Source organism: Lycorma delicatula, chromosome 12 (genome assembly GCF_047948215.1).
Source record: "Lycorma delicatula isolate Av1 chromosome 12, ASM4794821v1, whole genome shotgun sequence".
Classification (NCBI taxonomy): domain Eukaryota; kingdom Metazoa; phylum Arthropoda; class Insecta; order Hemiptera; family Fulgoridae; genus Lycorma; species Lycorma delicatula.
In genome coordinates, this window is record NC_134466.1 from 71,161,923 (window position 1) to 71,182,411 (window position 20,489).

At 32.1% G+C, this 20,489-nt stretch overlaps 1 long non-coding RNA gene across 1 annotated transcript in view; it reads right to left on the reverse strand.

Annotated features, from left to right (window-relative positions):
- Window positions 1–357: 357 nt before the first annotated feature.
- The window catches only part of LOC142333246 (uncharacterized), a 63,287-nt gene continuing 43,155 nt past the window's right edge, over window positions 358–20,489 (reverse strand). Inside the window, exons 4-5 of the long non-coding RNA XR_012758567.1 lie at window positions 5,298–5,459; window positions 358–1,012 (exon numbers count right to left, since the gene is read on the reverse strand). This is a non-coding gene — a long non-coding RNA (uncharacterized LOC142333246). The remainder of the gene's footprint in view (window positions 1,013–5,297; window positions 5,460–20,489) is intronic.

Here is a 20,489-nt window from a genome sequence, read left to right on the forward strand (position 1 = left end):
CTTTTAAAGTAGAACCCTGCTTAAAAGATTTATGACAAAAGTTGCAAATAAATTCTCTTTCCTTGGTATGAATATTTAAATGTAATTTAAAAAAATAATATCGATTAAAGTCTTCTGACAATAGTTACAAACATAATTCTTCTCTTTTGTATGAGTATTGATATGTCTTTTAACTGTTTTTAGAATAATATGTCTTTTGACAAAATTTACAAATATAACTTTTCTTCTTAGTATGAATATTTAAATGTATTTTTAAAGAAGCACTTTGATTAAAAACCTTCTGACAAAAGTTACCAACATAATTTTTCTCTTTTGTATGAATATTTAAATGTGATTTTAGATTAGATTTATCATTAAAAGTCTTCTGACAAAAGTTACAAATATAATTTTTCTCTTTTGTATGATTATTAACATGTTTCTTTAAATATCTTTTACAATTAAATGACATTTGACAAAAGTTGCAAACACAATTTCTCTCATTTTTATGAATATTAAGATGTGTCTTTAAATTGTTTTTACAATTAAATGACTTTTTACAAAAGTTACAAATATAATTTGTTTTGTTGGTATGAATATTTAAATGTAATTTTAAATGAGAACCTTGACTAAAAGTCTTCTGACAAAAGGTACAAACATAATTTTTCTTTTCATTATGCTCAATAAGGTGGGTTTTTAAATCATTATCATGAATAAGAAGAGCCTTTTGACAAAAGTCTCTATTATTTTTTATGTTTTTACCGTGAAAGTTAATGTTTTTCTTTAAATAACATTTGCATCTGATTCTTTCATTGCAATATTCACAAACCAAATTCTTTCCTTTCTGGATAGGTAACGTGTTTTCACTACTTATATTCTCGACCAAATTTTCTTCTGTCGTTACTTCACAATATGCACACTTACATTCACTGGATTTTTTATTTATAATTCCATCATTTACAGAATTATTTACACAGCTCTTGCAAGTAATACAATGCTTGGTACTTCCACTGATGGTTGCTTTATCGATAGTAACCTGTAAAATTAAAATAACATTTTTTAATTTGTAATATTTTTAAGTTTATCTGATATTGTGTGTTTATTTTTAATCAAGTTTGCCTTTTTTACAACTTTAAAACATTCCATGAATCTGGTTTTAAAGAATCTGCTGGTCTTACAAATATAAATATGATCAGAATCATTACATAAAATTTTATGAATACTACTCAAATTGTATACATCAGAAGTACTGTTACTATTTATATTAATTAATATTTATATTAATTTTATTAGGGAAATTGTAACTTGTAGAGTAAAAAAAAAAAACATTTTTAAAAATAAATAGACAGTATATACTTACAAAAATTTTTCTGTAAATTTTCAAGTATCAATTCAGAGAACGGCTAGTGGCCTGGCATCAAAGTCTCTGCATTCTCATTACTCATTACATCATTACATCATTACTCATTACTCAGTACATTACTCATTACATTTTTTTATATTTTATGTTTTTATCTCTTGTTGAGATTATAATTTTAAATATTTAATTTAAATTAAAGGTTTTAAAGTATAAGTTAAATTTAATTAGTTTAAAAATATTTTTAACATAAAATTATAAATGAATGGGCAGTATGTTGTCATGGATTGTAAGTGTTTGATGGTTTTGTAAAATATATATATATATATATATATATATAAATAATGTATGCAGCTGATGATGTGAATCAAATTCACAAAAGCACTTCTGTTATGTAATGAAATAAGGTAAGTCATCCTATTTTAATTGTTCTATACTTATGGTTGATCTATTAAATATAAATTAATTTGTACTGGATGCAGAGGAGTATGGTTATTAAAAGAATTGCTTTTAAAAATCACAAACAAATAATTCACTATTCAGAGGGCGATGATGAAAATTATTTTGAGCACATATTTATGTACATTTTTATCAGAATGTAAATAATTTTTTTTTTGTATATTTAAATATCCATGAATAGAGGAATGTTGTTTCTGTAAAAAAAAATAATTTTCTTACAAGAAAGGGCCTTATTATGAAGTATTGTATTGAGTTATATGAAAACAGTACTGTTGTCTGGTTCAATTTAAATGGATATTGTTATTTTTTAAGAATAAGTGACTTCTTTTTAGCAAAGATTGCATATTCAGAAACATAAACACAAGGATAGAATAAGATATTTAATTTTCAGGATATATGAATAGCGCTTCAATGTGGAAAATATATATATACATATATATCACAAATAATAAAAAAATAACCACCAAACACAGTAGCAGAAATCTAAAAAAAACTAATAACAAAAGTCAACTTTTGTCAGATCCCGCATCATCAGTCAGTAGAAAATTCCAAAATTACATCAAACAAAAACAAAAAAAAGAAAATTAAATAAATAAAAACTGAAATTTAGAAAACATAAACCCTAATAATGACAAATCTTGAACAATATAACTCAATGCCAACTGGAATGATAATCATTCCATTTGTTGTTAGTTTTGTATTAGTTATGTGTTATGTGTTAGTTTATTAGGGTTTGTTTTCTAAATTTTAGATTGTATTATTAATTTTATACATATATACGAGTTAATCAAAAATTTATAAATTAGGCAATAACAATGAAAAATTAAATAATGAAAAAAATAATAGTAATGAAAATTATGAGAGTAAATCAAATATAAACAGGATATAGTTTTTTTTTAAAACTTATTTACAGAAAAATAAAAGGCAAATGTAATTTATTTTGCTACTTTGTTTCCTGCTTTAGAAATGCATTTTTCCCAGCAAGAAGGTAGATTTTTTATCACAGCATTGTAGAGTGATGGGTGACAGGTCTGGGCTGTAGGGAGAGTGATCAAGTTGAGTTCAGTGAATTTCTTTTAGAGCTGCAGTATGGGGCCTGGCATTGTCGTGGAGGAGGATGGCCTCTCGAATCAGCCTTTTGCAGCCCTCATCTCGTTCAACAGCTTGCAGTAGTAAACAGCATTGACTGTGCATTGCTTATGTAAAAAATCAATGAGCAAAATGCTTCGCCGGTCGAAAAAAATGGTTCAAAGAACCATTATATTTATAATTAATATATTTTCTATATATTACTTTTTTCTATTATTTCTGGAAGTAAATAACAACAGGAAAAATTTAATCGTTAATTAAAATAAAAGGTCTTTATAAAAGACCTGAATTCATTATAGAGACAGACCCTTTCACAATAAATCTAAGCAAATTTTGAAACTTTTTATTTTATTTTATAATCATTCATGTCAACTAAGAGATGCTGTTACTATGTAAAAAGTTATAAAGCTGTAAAATAAAACAAGTTCAAAATTGATTTAAGACCTCAATACTGGAACTTTTTTTTTGTATCATTTTTAACCGCTTAGGGGCTATGTGGTGCCTTGCAGACATTGCCTCGGTCGACCCTAAGTGATATGGCTGTAGGCTAGTCCTCCCTTTGTATGCAACTTAGAGCTGCGCTCCTATCAGGGTCCCTCCTGGTTCATCGAGATATCATGTCCTCCTTTCTGGATAAATCTACGCCTGGGATCTTTCTCAATGTTCAGTAAATACAATGGTAAAAGTATTATTCAGATTTGCCTGGCGGTTCATAAATTTTATTAGAATCCAATCAATAATTAGAAACAAACACATAGGCATTGTGATTTACAAATAAATAAATAAATAAACATACGCTACAGATATATTCAATTTCAAAATCTCCTTCTAACTGTCTGAAATATAATACAAAATATAAAAATATTTTATTATTTTATAAAAAATATTTATAAATATGAAAAAAAATATTTATACATACATCAAATATCAAAGGAAAGTAACAGTGATATATTTTAGAAAGCCCTTCAACAAACAACAGGTGCTTTAACCATTAGGCTTGCATAACTACTGTATAAAATATACAATTCTTAAATTGACAAGCGATATTTGCCTACAAGATTAATTTTAAAAACATCAGCGAAACTATAATTCCAAAAGGTTAAAGAAAAGAGGTCAGTAAGAAACCATTGATGGAGAAACCGCATTATGAAGTAAACACTCTAATGATAAATGTAAATAATAAATGATTTTACATTGACCGGTCATAAAATTGCCGAAATGCTGCAACTAAAAAATTAAAAATTCCAGCAGTTTAACCTGTAGTGACAGGACTGCAATCAAAAGAGAAAGCATCATTCTTCTCTACTGCAGTCAAAAATCAAGAATTTTATTTTATTTCTACAAACACTTTAAAGGTTGTCTCTTGTTTTACTATTATACAGATTTGTATACTAAATCATGGATACTGGTGCTCTTTGGTAGTTGGGTTTTCAATTAATTTGGTAGTTGGCATCTCAGGAATGTATTCACCTCAGAATACACTTCATTTGTACAAGACAACAATTCATTTCATTCATACATATCATCCTCTTAATTAATACCATACAGTGGTTCAAGAGGCTAAACAGAAAAATAAGGAAAATATATCTTAGATATTTTCAGATGGTGTTGGTCTGATTGGAACTCTGATAAAGATATAGAAGAAACCTTTTTTCTTTCTTGTCATTTATGGACTCAAATTCATATTATTGAAATAATTGGATGATTCTTTTACTTTATGTCACTTTGTTATGTATTTACCCGATTTCATTCAAGGGTGAGGGACAATAAGACAATTTTTTTACCGGTAATTGTTTTGGTTGATATCTCCTGACTGGATAAACTGACTGCTAAAAAATGTTCTATGATGATTTCTGAATATTGGCCATTTAATTCTGGTTATAAAGGATCAATGGAGCAGGGAGATATGGTCATCATGAGTAAAGTAACTTCTCTGGGAAAGTTATGACACTTTTATGGCTTTTTTTTAAATTTCAAGTTTTTTAATACAAAAAAGTTTTGTATAGACTCATATAAATAAAATATTTATTATTTTATTCTTTCTTTAAGGACACCATGGATCCCTATCCAACACAATGTTAACATTGGTATTCTAACCTCTTGAACCAAATAAGGTATTATAACCTTTTCTTTTTTTTTCATTTTAAACGTTATGTTTTACAAATTCTGAACGTACAACTTTTCATTTGGTGTAAAAATAGAATTTTAATAATTAAAAAAAAAAAGTAAGTCTTTTTTATGTTTCATTTTTACCCTCAAAAAATATTTAAAATTTTTAAACACTATACATTCAGTTGAAAGAGCAAAGTGAGTTGTACATTCACAAAAAAATTGAAGTTTCTTTTATAGTAGCTGAGAAAAGTGTACCTAAATTGTAAAAACTGCATCTAAAAAATTTTATAAACAGAAAACATACCTGCTGTTCACAACTAATCTCTCATTTTCTTCTGCTCAGATTCCTCTTCTATCTACACTTTTTTGTCTGGTTGGATGTCTCATTCATTACATTTCACTCGTTCCTCATCTAGTTTTTTCATTGCATCAACTGTGTATCTGCCTGGATCTAACTTCATTTCTTCTAAAGCCAAAAATTTTACTATATTTCAGTCAATAAACTTGCAAATAGCATGGTATATTCCAAAATGAAGAGTTTTAATACTAACAAAAATTAATTTGTGTATCGTAAAAATTAATCAAATCGTATTATTCAAACTTTCACTGACATTTTGGGTTTTTTAAGATAAAACATTTTTCCAGCTACATACTATCAGATAAATCCTTGAAAAAAAACTTAATTTCTTTTTAAAAATATGCCTTCTTTCAGCATCCCAGACTTACTCCCTTGACGTCAAAATTTTAGTCTTTGCTAAAGACACAACAGGAGAAATATTTTGGGTTGTTGGAGTCTTGTAATTACATCCACCTTTTCGTTTTTTTAAACCGTTTCAATCTACGCATATCGGGCTAAAAATACAACTATTTACACTATAAACAACGATAACAAATAATATCCACAACTGAACACTTAACAACAGATAAACAAAATTACACCAACGGAATGTTACACTCAAGTCAATAAGGTTATGTTACAAAATAATGAGAAACAATGTTGATAATTTAAAAAAAAATACAGTAGCAAATCATAAAAATAATCAAGATGAAAAATAATACAGTAAACCTGTTATACAGTAATCCAGCTCACCTGTTTCCAAGATTCAACCAAGCTTCTCTTACTTGTCTTAAGACCACTTATTATCTATCCTCTTTAATACCCCATTTGAAACACTTCCATTTTTTCCTTTAGATTTTCATATTGTCTTATTATGTTTCCGTAAAGCGGTATACTCTGATAAATATATTCAACAAGTTTTATTCTAATTAACTCTTAGATCGCTATCTAATACCGATAAATTTTTTTCTGATAAAGTTCTTCTTGCTTATGTAAAAATTCTTTTTTATTTAAACCTTATTCAGATGCACGATTCAGACGGTTGTTTTTCATTTCGTGGAAAAATTTCCTCTTCTTGGTTCAATTAGAGTGAGATGATAGAAGTTTTAAATTAATTAAACAATTTGGTTTCACACAGGTGAGTCTCAAGGTCTCCAGGGGTCACGAGGCTGAACCCAGGACCACAGAGCTCATTTTGCTTACCATTCCTGTCTAGCCAGAGGACTCCATTTCCTGGACCCCAGCATTGTTTATTACCGTCAGGGTTGTGAAAATACTACTGATAAATAATAATTATAGTATTCCAGCTTTATAGAAACTCGAAAAAGAAACTAAATTACAAAAGACATCTAGTAGTAACTGCGGTAACTAAAGTACACAGACTTTTGATGATGAAACCTCCATAACCTACTTCAGTTACCACGGTGACATAAATACGAGGGTTATTTTTTTTTCAAGGTCCGATCCGTCGCGAAATAAAAACCCGCGCAAAAATCGGATGAACCTTTGGGCATATATGTTACGCAGCGTTTCTAGTACGGCCTTCAATCACGCCGCGTCACTTCGTTTAGTTCTGAACACGCAGCTAGCACGTAAAGATGTTTACAACAATAGTATCTGCCGCCAAGTGTGAAGTGCGTGCGGTAATTCGATTTCTTCAGGCTGAGGAGTGTAATGCGGCTGAAATTCATCGACGAATAAGTAAACTTATAAGTAAACGGTGAAACTTCAACGAGTGACAGCAAAGTGCGACAATGGTGGAGGAATTTTAAGGCAAGACGTACAGATGTTCATGATGCAGGCGGTCAGGGAAGGAAGCGAGTGACAAGCGATGATCTCATTCAGCGAGTTGATGAAGCGATTCGAGAAAATCGTCGGTTCACAATTTTTGTATTGAGCGATTCGTTTCCTGAAATTTCAAGGTCAGCTCTCTACACCGTTGTGAGTAAGAGACTTCAGTACCACAAACTGTGTGCGAGATGGGTTCCCAAGATGCTGTCCGACCGTCACAAAACAATGAGAACGGACGCCTCCCTAAAGTTTCTCCAGCGCTACCACAATGAAGAAGATTTTTTGAACAAAATTGTCACAGAGGACGAGACACGGGTCCATTTCGAAAGGGAAGAAACAAAAGAACAATCCAAACAGCGGATGCATTCTCATTCTCCCAGTAAACCGAAGAAGTTCAAGCGAACCTTGTCCAACACAAAGCGTACGGCTATTGTGTTCTGGGACCGGAATGGAATTCTCTTGGTGGAATTCATGGAACGTGGCACGACCATCACTGCAGCCTCATACTGCGTGACTCTTCAACGTCTACGAAGTTCATGTGTGTATCTGTTATAATTTAAAGCAGGTTTGCCCTCGTTACGTTCTGCAAATTATTTGTCGTGCAATTAAATACGGTAACTTAACTCTGCATTTAAGTTTATGAATCTGCAATCTTTGCTGAAGAGAACGATCGGTTATTCTTAAAGAAAAATAACGATATCCACCTCTGTCAAAACAGAAAATAAAACTGTTTTTTAACGCTCGACACAAAACTTTGATTTACAAGAAAGGGCCTTACGTTTACTTTGCCTTTTTTAATAAATTACCAAACGATTTAAAAAATCTTAGCGCCGATTTATTTAAAATACAGACGGTTCAAAGAGCGACACAATCTCACGGAAGAATGTTTTCTTCTTTAGTTGCAAGTTTAATCGAGGTAAAACGGGTTACAAAATGCAGCAGAATATATTCGTCGCCTCCCGATACATTAGACGTGCCAGTTACGCCCAGACCCAGAACGCCTTCACAGAAAAGTAGTTCTCCATCAAGCGGCAGAATCAAGAGACAGGGAATGCGATAGACGCAGCCAAAAGCGCTCGACCGAAAACGGTACCATCAGAAAAGTCGATCGACGTGCAAGCTTTATATTCTGTTAGTCCCAAGAAATCTGTGCGACGTCTATCTAACCGTTCTGATCTTTTTTGGTAACGCCCGCACGGTATCGAGCAAGCGTTTAAAGATGCGTTCACACAGAATTGCTGTCGTTCACGAACACTGACTTCAGAAGACTTTACCTGAAGACACTGGAAAAGGTGTAGCTTTCTGTCAGCGGTTCACGTCATAACTCGGACGGGGATGAATTCGACGATCGGTTTCGAACCGACGAGGCACGGTTCCAGCAATACGGAACTACCATGAACGCACAGAATTCACGCATCTCGCGTACGGAAATCCACATCGATGCACTAGTCTCCTCTCCGCGGACAAAAAATGGGAGTTTCGCGTGCAATATCAGCAGTCGAAACTTCATACATTCTTTCCGGCACTGTGAACTATGAGCGCTACATACAGACGGTGCAACAATTTGTAAACACTATACCTGCAGACCGGATAGATTACACGTGGTTTCAACAGGATAATGCTACGGCTCATATAGCCGACTTTCCTGTATCGGTGTTTTCGTGGACAATCGATTTCGAAGGGATTGTGGCCCCCTCGGTCTCCTGATTTATCCTTTCCTGACTTTTTCTTGTGGGGGGATACCTTAAGGATGACGCTTACAAAACTCATCCTCACACCGTTCCTGAATAGCAGAGCGAAATTAAACGATGTGTCGCGAAACACATCGTTTAAAACGATGTTTAAAACGAAAAATATCTATTTTTCGAAGCGAATGAATTATCAACCCCTCGAATTACAAAACGGTTTATTTCAGCATATTTTTCTGCAATCTAATGTTTTAAATAGATTTCAAAAGATAGCTAAGTATTGTAATGAATACAACGATTGGATTTCAGGAAAATTTCGACATATCTTGGCGTTTCACAGCCTCAGACCCCAAAACCACCGTCAGCTCAAAAGTTTATATATATATATTTCAATTTCTTGTAAACACGATAACTGCCGTAATTTGTCAAATTGTTCCTTAAAAATAACTCTTCAGAAAATCTGTCTACTTCGTTAACGGCCAAAATCGGATCATGGGACTGGAAATGGGGGAGGGCCTTTCGAAAAAACAAAATATCGCTATAACTCTCTTATTAAGTAAAATATCGAAAAGTTTTTACTCTTTTTTGGATAAGGGTTTAAAAGTTATCTAAGTAAAGCTTTATGATATTACTTAATTTTATATTACTTTAATTTTTTTCTGATGCCTTTCCCTCAAAAATTATTGCAGACCAGCACGAAGCCGACTAAACTATAGCTGATATTCAGCCCTGAAATTAGTATTTTTACTCTGTTCATCGCATCGAACGGTTATATCGTGTCATAATAAACGTAAAGAAATCAACTTTATACGGTATCACTTATATATCTTGCACGGCTTGTATAACACAGAAGTCACAGATCAGGAATTTATAATGTAATCACTTGTTCAAACGCTTCTTCATTCTCGCCGGTAAAGGAGCAGTTGATGAAATACACGATGGTATCGTCGTTTCCAACTTGTAATTCTGTGTTTTGTAATTCATTTTTTACGAGCAAGCGTACAGTGAAACTAAAATCGGTAGATGATAAATTTCATGTTCATACTAATATTATGAGCGACATGACGCCATAAAATCAAAGAGAAGTGAGCCGTACAGATTCAGATGATATTATTGAACTGAAAAACGATTGTCGCAACATTTTGGGAACAAAAGAATCTACTAACAGAATCGATGGGACATTCTTATTATGAATTGAAGGATGTTAAACAAATCAAACGGTGCAGGCTGCTCTCGATGACTGTTATTCTTCTGAATGAAAATGCATAATCTTACCCTGTAGGCCACTAAAAGACTTTAGTTGTCGGTTCAAGTTGGAGATTTTTATTGTCCGGACACTGCTTGAATACCTTCTCTTTATTAAGATAAAGGTTAGTTTGTTAATCGGTATAATGAACTAACAAGGGGCTCAGTAACGGACGGGTGGTGGATTTCAAAAATCATTTCTACAAGTACCCGAGAGTGGAAAGCGACTAGACGAAAGTCTAGTGCAGATATGTTTGTAAGATATAGCGATCCAAATTAAAAAAACATATTTAGACACCATTTTTTTTTTATTACCAGAATTCATGTCTATACATTGAGGAGAAAGGACTTTTCACGATAGCTTTAGATTTTTACTAAAGTAAAACTTGCCGATTTTTATCCGTTTGTCCTAACATCGCATAAGAAGAGCCGAACAATTTTTTGTAATTAAGAATTACATTAAACCCGATTGACGTTTAAATAGAGGAACCGGAGCCGATACGATAATTTTTTTTAATCTCTACTTGCTTAGGAAGAAATTGTAGTTTGAAAAAAGTCAATAAAATAATTATAGACATCATTTGCTCATTTGCCGTAAGCAAAGGATCGAATGGGTCAAGATACAAGATACAAGTCCCACAAAACGGCATTGCCAATCTCAAGAAAAAAGCATTTCACGCCGGACGTAATAAGGAAAGCGAAGGCTGAAGCGATTACCCAGAGTAGGCCAAGCCCACTAAAACACAGGAAATCTTTCACCTTTACAAGCGACACCTTCACTCTGTTCAACACTGGGACCGGTCGCGTATGTAAATCAATATTCTTTATTCGAATACATTAAAGAGCGGCTACTTTCAATGACGAATGTATGTTCTTCACATGTCGAAACAGTCGATCCGCTGAAAAATTCATAATAAAACATGTTTTAACCGCAAACACCACGATTAATTTTAAATTTATGATGACGATGCAGGCCATCATTACTTTCAGCGATATGTGTGTACATCGTTGATCGTTATTTAATATACGCAACGATCACTATTTACGATTCGATCTTAAAAATTATTGTTGGTTTTCATAATCTAATAGCTATTCGGTTAACGCTATAAATTTATAACGACGATATACATCGATCAGTCATCATTACTTTCAGAGAAAGCGGATGACTTTTATTTTTTTATAGTTGTAATAGCTAACTATCGACAGCCGATGTTATTTTATTCATATTATACATAAGAAACGGGATCGCTCGGATATATCTTTTGTTAAATAAAAAAAAGGGCGTGCCTCAAAAACGGCGCGCCCTGGTGCATTTTTAACGCCATTTTAAAATTCTTAACCCGAAAGGAACTTTGCCATCGCCCGGATCGATCGGTCCTAAACCCACGCGTCTAGAGGCTACCGTTCTCGAGATACTAACACGAGCGAAATTCGCCCCAGCAGAATTGCAGGATCAAAATATTTCATATAAAGTAATTTTTTAACGGTAAACAGCAATCTTCACCGACAATGTTTTCAAGGTTAATGATTTTTTAACGCGTATAAATAAGGAATTTAAAATCATCACTTACAGTGAATTTAAACGATTATTTTTTTATTATTACGAGCGATAGAGGGAGAATTATTTTGAATCACCGGCGGTTTTATTTCACACCTCGCAACCTTTATTACTACATATTATAAATTAACCGAAAAATTACCTATGTTCTGCTTATCGTATGTTCAATAAGACCACCGTCCCGTCTAGCAACTTCTTCAACTCAAACTCTTATGTCTTTAATAACTCGACATATCTCGTTGCAAGCCTCGATAATCAGTTCCATCCCTGAACGAGGATGTTCAGGAAATATCTTTTCCTTTAAAAATATCCAAAAAAAAAATAATCACACGGATTCACATACTAACGGTGGGACTATAATAATAATAAAGAAAAACATTTAATTCACGCACACAGTGTTAAGATGGTTGAAATATACTAATATATTTAATTTTTTTCCCGCGCAACTTATATACAACATTTTTCACGCAATATGATATGTAGTTGTTGTAGCCGATCAGTCTAAGGGGTCTATCGGCTCCGTCCCGTCGTAACGCAGTTCGAATCTTAGTAGACTTTATTTTTTTTTCACTTTAAAATTATTTATTTATTTAATTTAAACCAACAGCTGCTCCCCAGCGGTACCAAGCTTTGAATTAATTATTATAAATAATATTTAAAAGGAAAATATTAACCAAGTTGACGCCCTGCGGAATTTCAAACTCCCGCTAAGGGAATAGGGAATTTTCCAGTGGGATCTCCTATTAAATTACATATTTACATTTTTAAAAGTACATAAAATTTTGTTTCATTATTAACTTGACTTATTATTTAGTATTTACAATCAGAGGTTAATAATTATTAATAAATCAATATATTTAAATTGAAAAAAAAGGAGATGAAGTCTGATTCGAACAGATATCCCTTCCTCTTGTAAGATCCAAATATTTCATTAATTAAAATTTTATTGAGGTATAACTCTGGAACCGATGAAAATAAGTACCGCTTATGATATAGCGTTGAAAAGTTCTCGAAGAGGGCTGCGATTAAGAAAGAGTCAAAAATATCAATTTTTGATCGGTTCCAGAGTTATAGCCAAATAAAATATTTGGATCTTACAAGGGGAAGGCACCTAGGTTTGAATCAGACTCCAAAAAAAAAAAATTATTAATAAAATAAAATTTGATGTACTTTTCATTTAAAAAAAATGTGTATATGTAATTTAATAGGCGTACAAGGAAGTCATGTAGTGTCCACATCAAATTTCTTAATTAAGTATTACCAGCTGATTTATTTATTATAATAAATAAATAAAAATATACATATAATCCTCATTCATCCTCTGAAGTATTATCTGAACAGTAATTACCGGAGGCTAAAACACGAAAAATAAAGTATATATAACATATTTTTTTGCATCAAAACATATGTTTTCATGCAAATTCTATAATTAATAAAAATTAATTTCCGGATAACCGAGATCCGGTCGACCAAGAGTGTACCCGATGAGTTAAACGGTTAGCGCTCGACCTGCTGATACTTACGCCGTTTGAATCGTAAAAATCGGACCAGCGGTTGCAGAGATATTACGGTGGCACCCCATCGCTCCCCCCTACCCAATTTCCGAACGGCGCCCCGGGGGCGCTTGAAAATATTATCGTCTGACGGGAACCGCTAGGAGATGGAGTTGCGAAAAGGGAGGTTGAGAAAATTTTTCAGAGCGCTAGGACCAACCGTTTTCGAGATATTTGCGATTTCCTTCTGAAAATTCGGATCCTATTAAAGTACTAAATTATATATATATATACATGAGGTTTATATTTTTACATATATATAAAAACAATTGTAAAAATTAAAATATCTTTTTAAATGAATTCAACTAAAAAAAAAAAAAAAAGAAATAAAAAAAAAAGGAAAGAGCATATTTAAATAAAGAGAAAACATAGTTAGGCGGTATTTAAATATTAAATCAATTTCCAGAGATATTTAATTTTTAAATGAAATAAAGTAAAAAAGAAAATTAAAAAAGAAAAGAAGATATTTAAATAAAGAAGGAAACATAGTTGCGAGGTATTTAAATATCAAATCAACTTTGAGAGAGATTTAATTTTTAAATGGATTATGACGTAGAAATAGCAGGTATTTAAAAATTAAATGTCCTCACCTGTCTAATATCGATAAGAAAACATTTAAACGCGGTTATTTAAAATTTAAAGAGCTCTTTAATACGATTAAACAAAAAATCTACTTTCAAATAATTTTAATTTTTATATGTATTTTTAATAGAGACGATTACGTATGTGTATACAGAGTGTTTCTAAAGTACTGGGCTGGCAATACTTTTTCGGATTCTATCGGATAGACACACACACACACACACACACACACACATATATATATATATATATATATATATATATATATATACTTTCTGGAATTTTTTTATGCTAAAATTGTAAATTGGTTGTTTTTAATGGGAGAGGTCACGGGACGTAAAGATATGTAAAAACCCCGAGGTGTAAAATTTCAGGCGATACTATACTTTACTTATCAAGGTTTTATGTCATTTCCATTGAACTACCCAGGCAAATTCTGAAGCAGTTTCTTTTAATTTTATTACTTTATGATTCTATACAATATATTATTATTACTACCGATCAAAAAATAAATTTATTAATTTTTTTTTCATAGAACTACCGGAGAATACTTCGCATATTATTTTTGAGATTTATTCCAAACAAATTAATTCTTGAATTGGAAATCGCTTGAAACCGGTTACCAAACAAAATAAATTTGTTTAATAAATTCTTATACGATCGTAATGTAATTACACTTTACTGGAAATTTTAACGCGTTATTTATTTTATCCCTATAGCAACAAATATAACAAATTAAAAAAAAATTAAGAAACAAATTTCAGTGAATATTCTAATTTGGAGACGCGTACATATCTTTGTACATCTTTGTGGAATTTTTTGATGCTAAAATCGTATAATTTTTTTTAGCGGCGGTTATCATGAGACGTGAAGATCTGTTAAAACCCCGTTGTATTAAATTCGACCCGATTAATTACTATGCTTATCGAGTATTTGAAAACAACTCATTTTTGAGTTTAGGCTTGTGAAAAATTTCGCTTTAATTTCTGTTCGAAGAATTAAATAAAATCTTTAAAACGACAGTTACGGTAAAATTTGATAGGTTTATATACATTTTTGAAAATTTTAACAAAATTTGATATAAAAACTTTATCGTTTACTTTTCCGTCGAATATATCTAGAATAATTATATTGAAGGAGAAAATACGGTCATCCGTATCAAAAATCAGGTATCGTGTTTTTCTTTTTTAATGTTTACGTTTAAGCGTTCAATCGGTTCATCAAGAATATATTTGTAAGCGCGTACGTATTTGTATCGCACGGCTTTTGGCCTTATATCTCAGGATTGACGGAACAGATTTTTTTCAAATTTGGCTTAAATATTTCTATATATGTTGTATTAATTTTGTTTTCGAATCGTTCAGAGAGTAGAGTGATATCGCGAAAAATCCAATTTCGATTTTCTTCGGAGGCATTTTAGAGAAAACTTTATTAAAGCAAATCTGTTATCTCCAATACACATAAAAATAATATAAAACGTTTTTCTAAAACGGACGACCCCCGACTCGTAAAATTGAAAATACCTCTTTCGGTTTAAATATTTTTGGAAAATCTTTCTTTTTATACATTCTAAACAGAGCCGTCGAGAAATTTCTACAATGTTTTGAAAATTACAGTCTCCAGACTTAAAATGCATAAACGTTTTCGAGGTATTAAATACGAAAAAAGCTTTACTTAAAAAACTAAATATTTTACGCTCGACCTATATAGGAATATTTTTAGAAAACATTTTCTTAAAATTCATTTCCCAGGTTTAAGAAATAGACTTTCTTGTTTTCTACTTCTACGGCCATCAAAAAGCTGTCTTTATCTTCATCTGTTCTTCGGCACTCTCTTTCCTCGAGTCCTTCACCTGACCTTTTCGGCTCATATGAAATGTTCTCAGGGATATTGCGCCGATACGCCATTTTCACCGTATCTTTTTAACCGTTGTAACTTCATCCTTTCTTCAAACGTATAACCATCTTAATCTTCCGTCTGTAATCGGCGCGCAGAAAATCTCTGTGCCCTCATAACTCTTCTTTTTTTCTTTCTTAAAATCGTTAAAAGTTTGGAAAAATTTCAGATCATCGCTCGATACTTTTTCCCTTCCTTAACTTCTTTTAAGTTCGAATTTCAAAAATCTAAAAATTCTAGAGAAATTAAAAAAAGAAAAAAGTAAATTTAACTGTTACTCCATTTTAAGTCTTTACAGTTAGAATTTCAAAAAATTCTTTCTTAGTGTGCACTTATACTTTAAGAAGAACGTGTATACGAATTTTCATCGATTTATCTTTATTAGTTTTTGCTGGGCGTTTATTATGAATCAAACAGGACGGGTGAATAACAAAACTGTACTGCCACGTAAGAAAACGTTTTTTTAAATATTTTTTAAAAGACGTTACAGGTTACAGTTTAATGTAAAATTATAAATTTACTCTTACAAGAAATTTTTTTCGTCTATTACAACATAAAAAATTACAGCTTTAAAATGAAAGACTTTAACGCTTTGTACGCTTAATGCTGCTAACTTTTAAACGTTTATATGTTCTTCAAGTTTATACTATTTTTAATTTTCGACCGATAAATAAATAAAAATTTATAAAGATTAATTTTTAAGTACGATATAAGAAAAGTCATACGATTATAAAACAAGAAGTTTTTAACGTATAAGAGAAATTTTACAAAAAATATTCCGATAAAAAAAGTTAACCTTAACTTTTTTTGCTTTAGTAATGCTTTCTCTAAATCTAACGCCCCTTTCGATAAAGGTTAAAATAAGAAAAACAACATTTTTGAAAAGACTTTTCTGCGTTTTACATCGGGGTGTATAATTTTTAAAAAATCAACACGCATTTTTTGATAGCTCTATACGGAAAATAAACTTTACACGAAGTATAAAAGATTTTGAAAAATATTCAAACCTACAGGAGATTCAACAAAAATAACATATATTTCGATTTTTAAATCGGTGGAGATTGATTTTTTTTTAATTTTTTGGAATTATTTATTTATTTGTTATAAGTAACCGATTCGCTTTAGTATTTAATAACGTTTTCTCTAAAACGTACCTGAAGAAAATCAAAACAGGTTTCTTTGCGATATCCCCCCCGCTTCCTTAACAAATTTTGAAATGATAAATACGATCCACGCCCCCGTATATTGATTTTATTTATATATCTCAAATTAAAATTACAATCGGTTTCGTTGATTAGAAACCGTAAGTAAATTTCGTGACAATAATCAAGATATAAGGGAGTTTCCCCTTGAAATATCACAAGGAAAGTCCTGTTCGTTACCGGCAGGACATGAAAAAGTCCTGCCAGTAACGAACGAGTAAAAGTAGTATCGTTTTTTTTTGTCTTCAGTCATTTGACTGGTTTGATGCAGCTCTCCAAGATTCCCTATCTAGTGCCAGTCGTTTCATTTCAGTATACCCTCTACATCCTACATCCCTAACAATTTGTTTTACATATTCCAAACGTGGCCTGCCTACACAATTTTTCCCTTCTACCTGTCCTTCCAAAATTAAAGCGACTATTCCAGGATGCCTTAGTATGTGGCCTATAAGTCTGTCTCTTCTTTTAACTATATTTTTCCAAACGCTTCTTTCTTCATCTATTTGCCGCAATACCTCTTCATTTGCCACTTTATCCACCAATCTGATTTTTAACATTCTCCTATAGGACCACATTTCAAAAGCTTCTAACCTTTTCTTCTCAGATACTCCGATCGTCCAAGTTTCACTTCCATATAAAGCGACACTCCAAACATACACTTTCAAAAATCTTTTCCGGACATTTAAATTAATTTTTGATGTAAACAAATTATATTTCTTACTGAAGGCTCGTTTAGCTTGTGCTATTCGGCATTTTATATCGCTCCTGCTTCGTCCATCTTTAGTAATTCTACTTCCCAAATAACAAAATTCTTCTACCTCCATAATCTTTTCTCCTCCTATTTTCACATTCAGCGGTCCATCTTTGTTATTTCTACTACATTTCATTACTTTTGTTTTCTTCTTGTTTATTTTCACGCGATAGTTCTTGCGTAGGACTTCATCTATGCCGTTCATTGTTTCTTCTAAATCCTTTTTATTCTCGGCTAGAATTACTATATCATCAGCAAATCGTAGCATCTTTATCTTTTCACCTTGTACTGTTACTCCGAATCTAAATTGTTCTTTAACATCATTAACTGCTAGTTCCATGTAAAGATTAAAAAGTAACGGAGATAGGGAACATCCTTGTCGGACTCCCTTTCTTATTACGGCTTCTTTCTTATGTTCTTCAATTGCTACTGTTGCTGTTTGGTTCCTGTACATGTTAGCAATTGTTCTTCTATCTCTGTATTTGAACCCTAATTTTTTTAAAATGCTGAACATTTTATTCCAGTCTACGTTATCGAATGCCTTTTCTAGGTCTATAAACGCCAAGTATGTCGGTTTGTTTTTCTTTAATCTTCCTTCTACTATTAATCTGAGGCCTAAAATTGCTTCCCTTGTCCCTATACTTTTCCTGAAACCAAATCGGTCTTCTCCTAACTCTTCCTCCACTCTCCTCTCAATTCTTCTGTATAGAATTCTAGTTAAGATTTTTGATGCATGACTAGTTAAACTAATTGTTCTGTATTCTTCACGTTTATCTGCCCCTGCTTTCTTTGGTATCATAACTATAACAGTTTTTTTGAAGTCTGACGGAAATTCCCCTTTTTCATAAATATTACACACCAGTTTGTATAATCTATCAATCGCCTCCTCCCCTGCACTGCGCAGTAATTCTACAGGTATTCCGTCTATTCCAGGAGCCTGTAGTATCGTAGGAACTAATAACATTAGAAATATAAGCGATCGTAAATTATCTGATGACGCACAACTTAAGAAGAGAGGCCTCGTCCTGAGTATCACGGTTAGGTTCCAGATCCGATACATGAACCCCCTTTAACCGTCTTACATCTTCCCCGTTATCTAAGAAATCTTCCCTGTTTTCCGTACGGGGAAGAAAATCGACTTCCTCACGAACGCCCGGTAACCTTAAATACTCGTAAATTTTGTTGTTCCATACGAACCGTGGCGACTGTGCAATAGATCTCACAAATTTATTCTGAAAACTCTGAATAATCTCTATATTGCTGTATCCAGAGTTGGATTTTTCCGTACGTTGAAATCGGTTTTAGAATTACTTTGTGCAGAAGCAGCTTGCTTGATAGGGATAATTGCGGTTTCCTGCCTGATAACCGATACAGCTCCTTAAATCTGATATCTAGTGGTTTCCTTTTTTCCTCAATATGAACCTTCTCCGTGTCAGAAGAGGATCTCTACATGAATACATAACTAAGTACGCTTTCGGCTTGCGGGAAGTAACCTCGATCTAGTCACCTCTTTTCATCGCGATTGTCACACGAGTCGATTTCGCTCGATTGACCTTTGTTTAGAAATATTTGAGGAAATAATTTAAGAAAAATCGGTTTAGTTAATTCCAAGGTGCAAGGCCAAAAGCAGTGCGACAAATACACACACATATATATATATTGAATGTTGTCTACACGAACAAATTTGGTCCTAAAACGTAAACATTTGCAAAAAAAAACCTCGTTATTGGATTTTCGACACGATCAGCGTACTTCCCTTTTAGTGCAATTATTCGAGCTGTATTCGACCAGAGAGTAGTAAATTTTAAGAAATATATTTACTTCGTATTATTGTAATCGCGAAAAATTTCGGTTTTCAAATTTCAACGGAAATATCCATTTTGTCCATCCCTGAATCCATTTTTACTAGTTTCAGCGTGACGTCTGTACGTACGTACGTATATCCCGCATAAATAAAAACGATTAGCCCTTGGATGTTGACATTTTGGATTTAGGACTGTTGTAACATATAGTTGTGCACTTCCCCTTTCGATTGCTATCGGCTGGAAAAAGTGTCCTAAAAAGCCCAGAATCCAAAATATTTGGATTTTGGACTTTTTCTTTTGGAGCTTTTCAACAATATATCATAAGCGGTACTTATTTTCATCGGTTCCAGAGTTATAACCCGAATAAAATGTTAATAATAAAAATTCGTTGAATAATGCAATATTTGGTTCTTACAAGAGGAAGGCAAATCGGTTCGAATCCGACTTCATTTCCTTTCGTTTGAACTTTTTTTTTTAATTTAAATATATTGATTTATTAACGATTATTAAAAAAAATACAATAAATAATTCGATACAAATAAAAATAATATAAATAAAAAATACATGGAATTTAATGGGCGTATAAGGAAGTCATGTGGTGTCCACATCAGATTTTTTCTAATAATGTTCACATATCGTTAAGTTTAACAAATTTTCTTGAGTAGAGATTTTTATAACTCTAACAATAAATATTAAATATTAAATATTTGAGGAAATAATTTAAGAAAAATCGGTTTAGTTAATTCCAAGGTGCAAGGCCAAAAGCAGTGCGACAAATACACACACATATATATATATTGAATGTTGTCTACACGAACAAATTTGGTCCTAAAACGTAAACATTTGCAAAAAAAAACCTCGTTATTGGATTTTCGACACGATCAGCGTACTTCCCTTTTAGTGCAATTATTCGAGCTGTATTCGACCAGAGAGTAGTAAATTTTAAGAAATATATTTACTTCGTATTATTGTAATCGCGAAAAATTTCGGTTTTCAAATTTCAACGGAAATATCCATTTTGTCCATCCCTGAATCCATTTTTACTAGTTTCAGCGTGACGTCTGTACGTACGTACGTATATCCCGCAT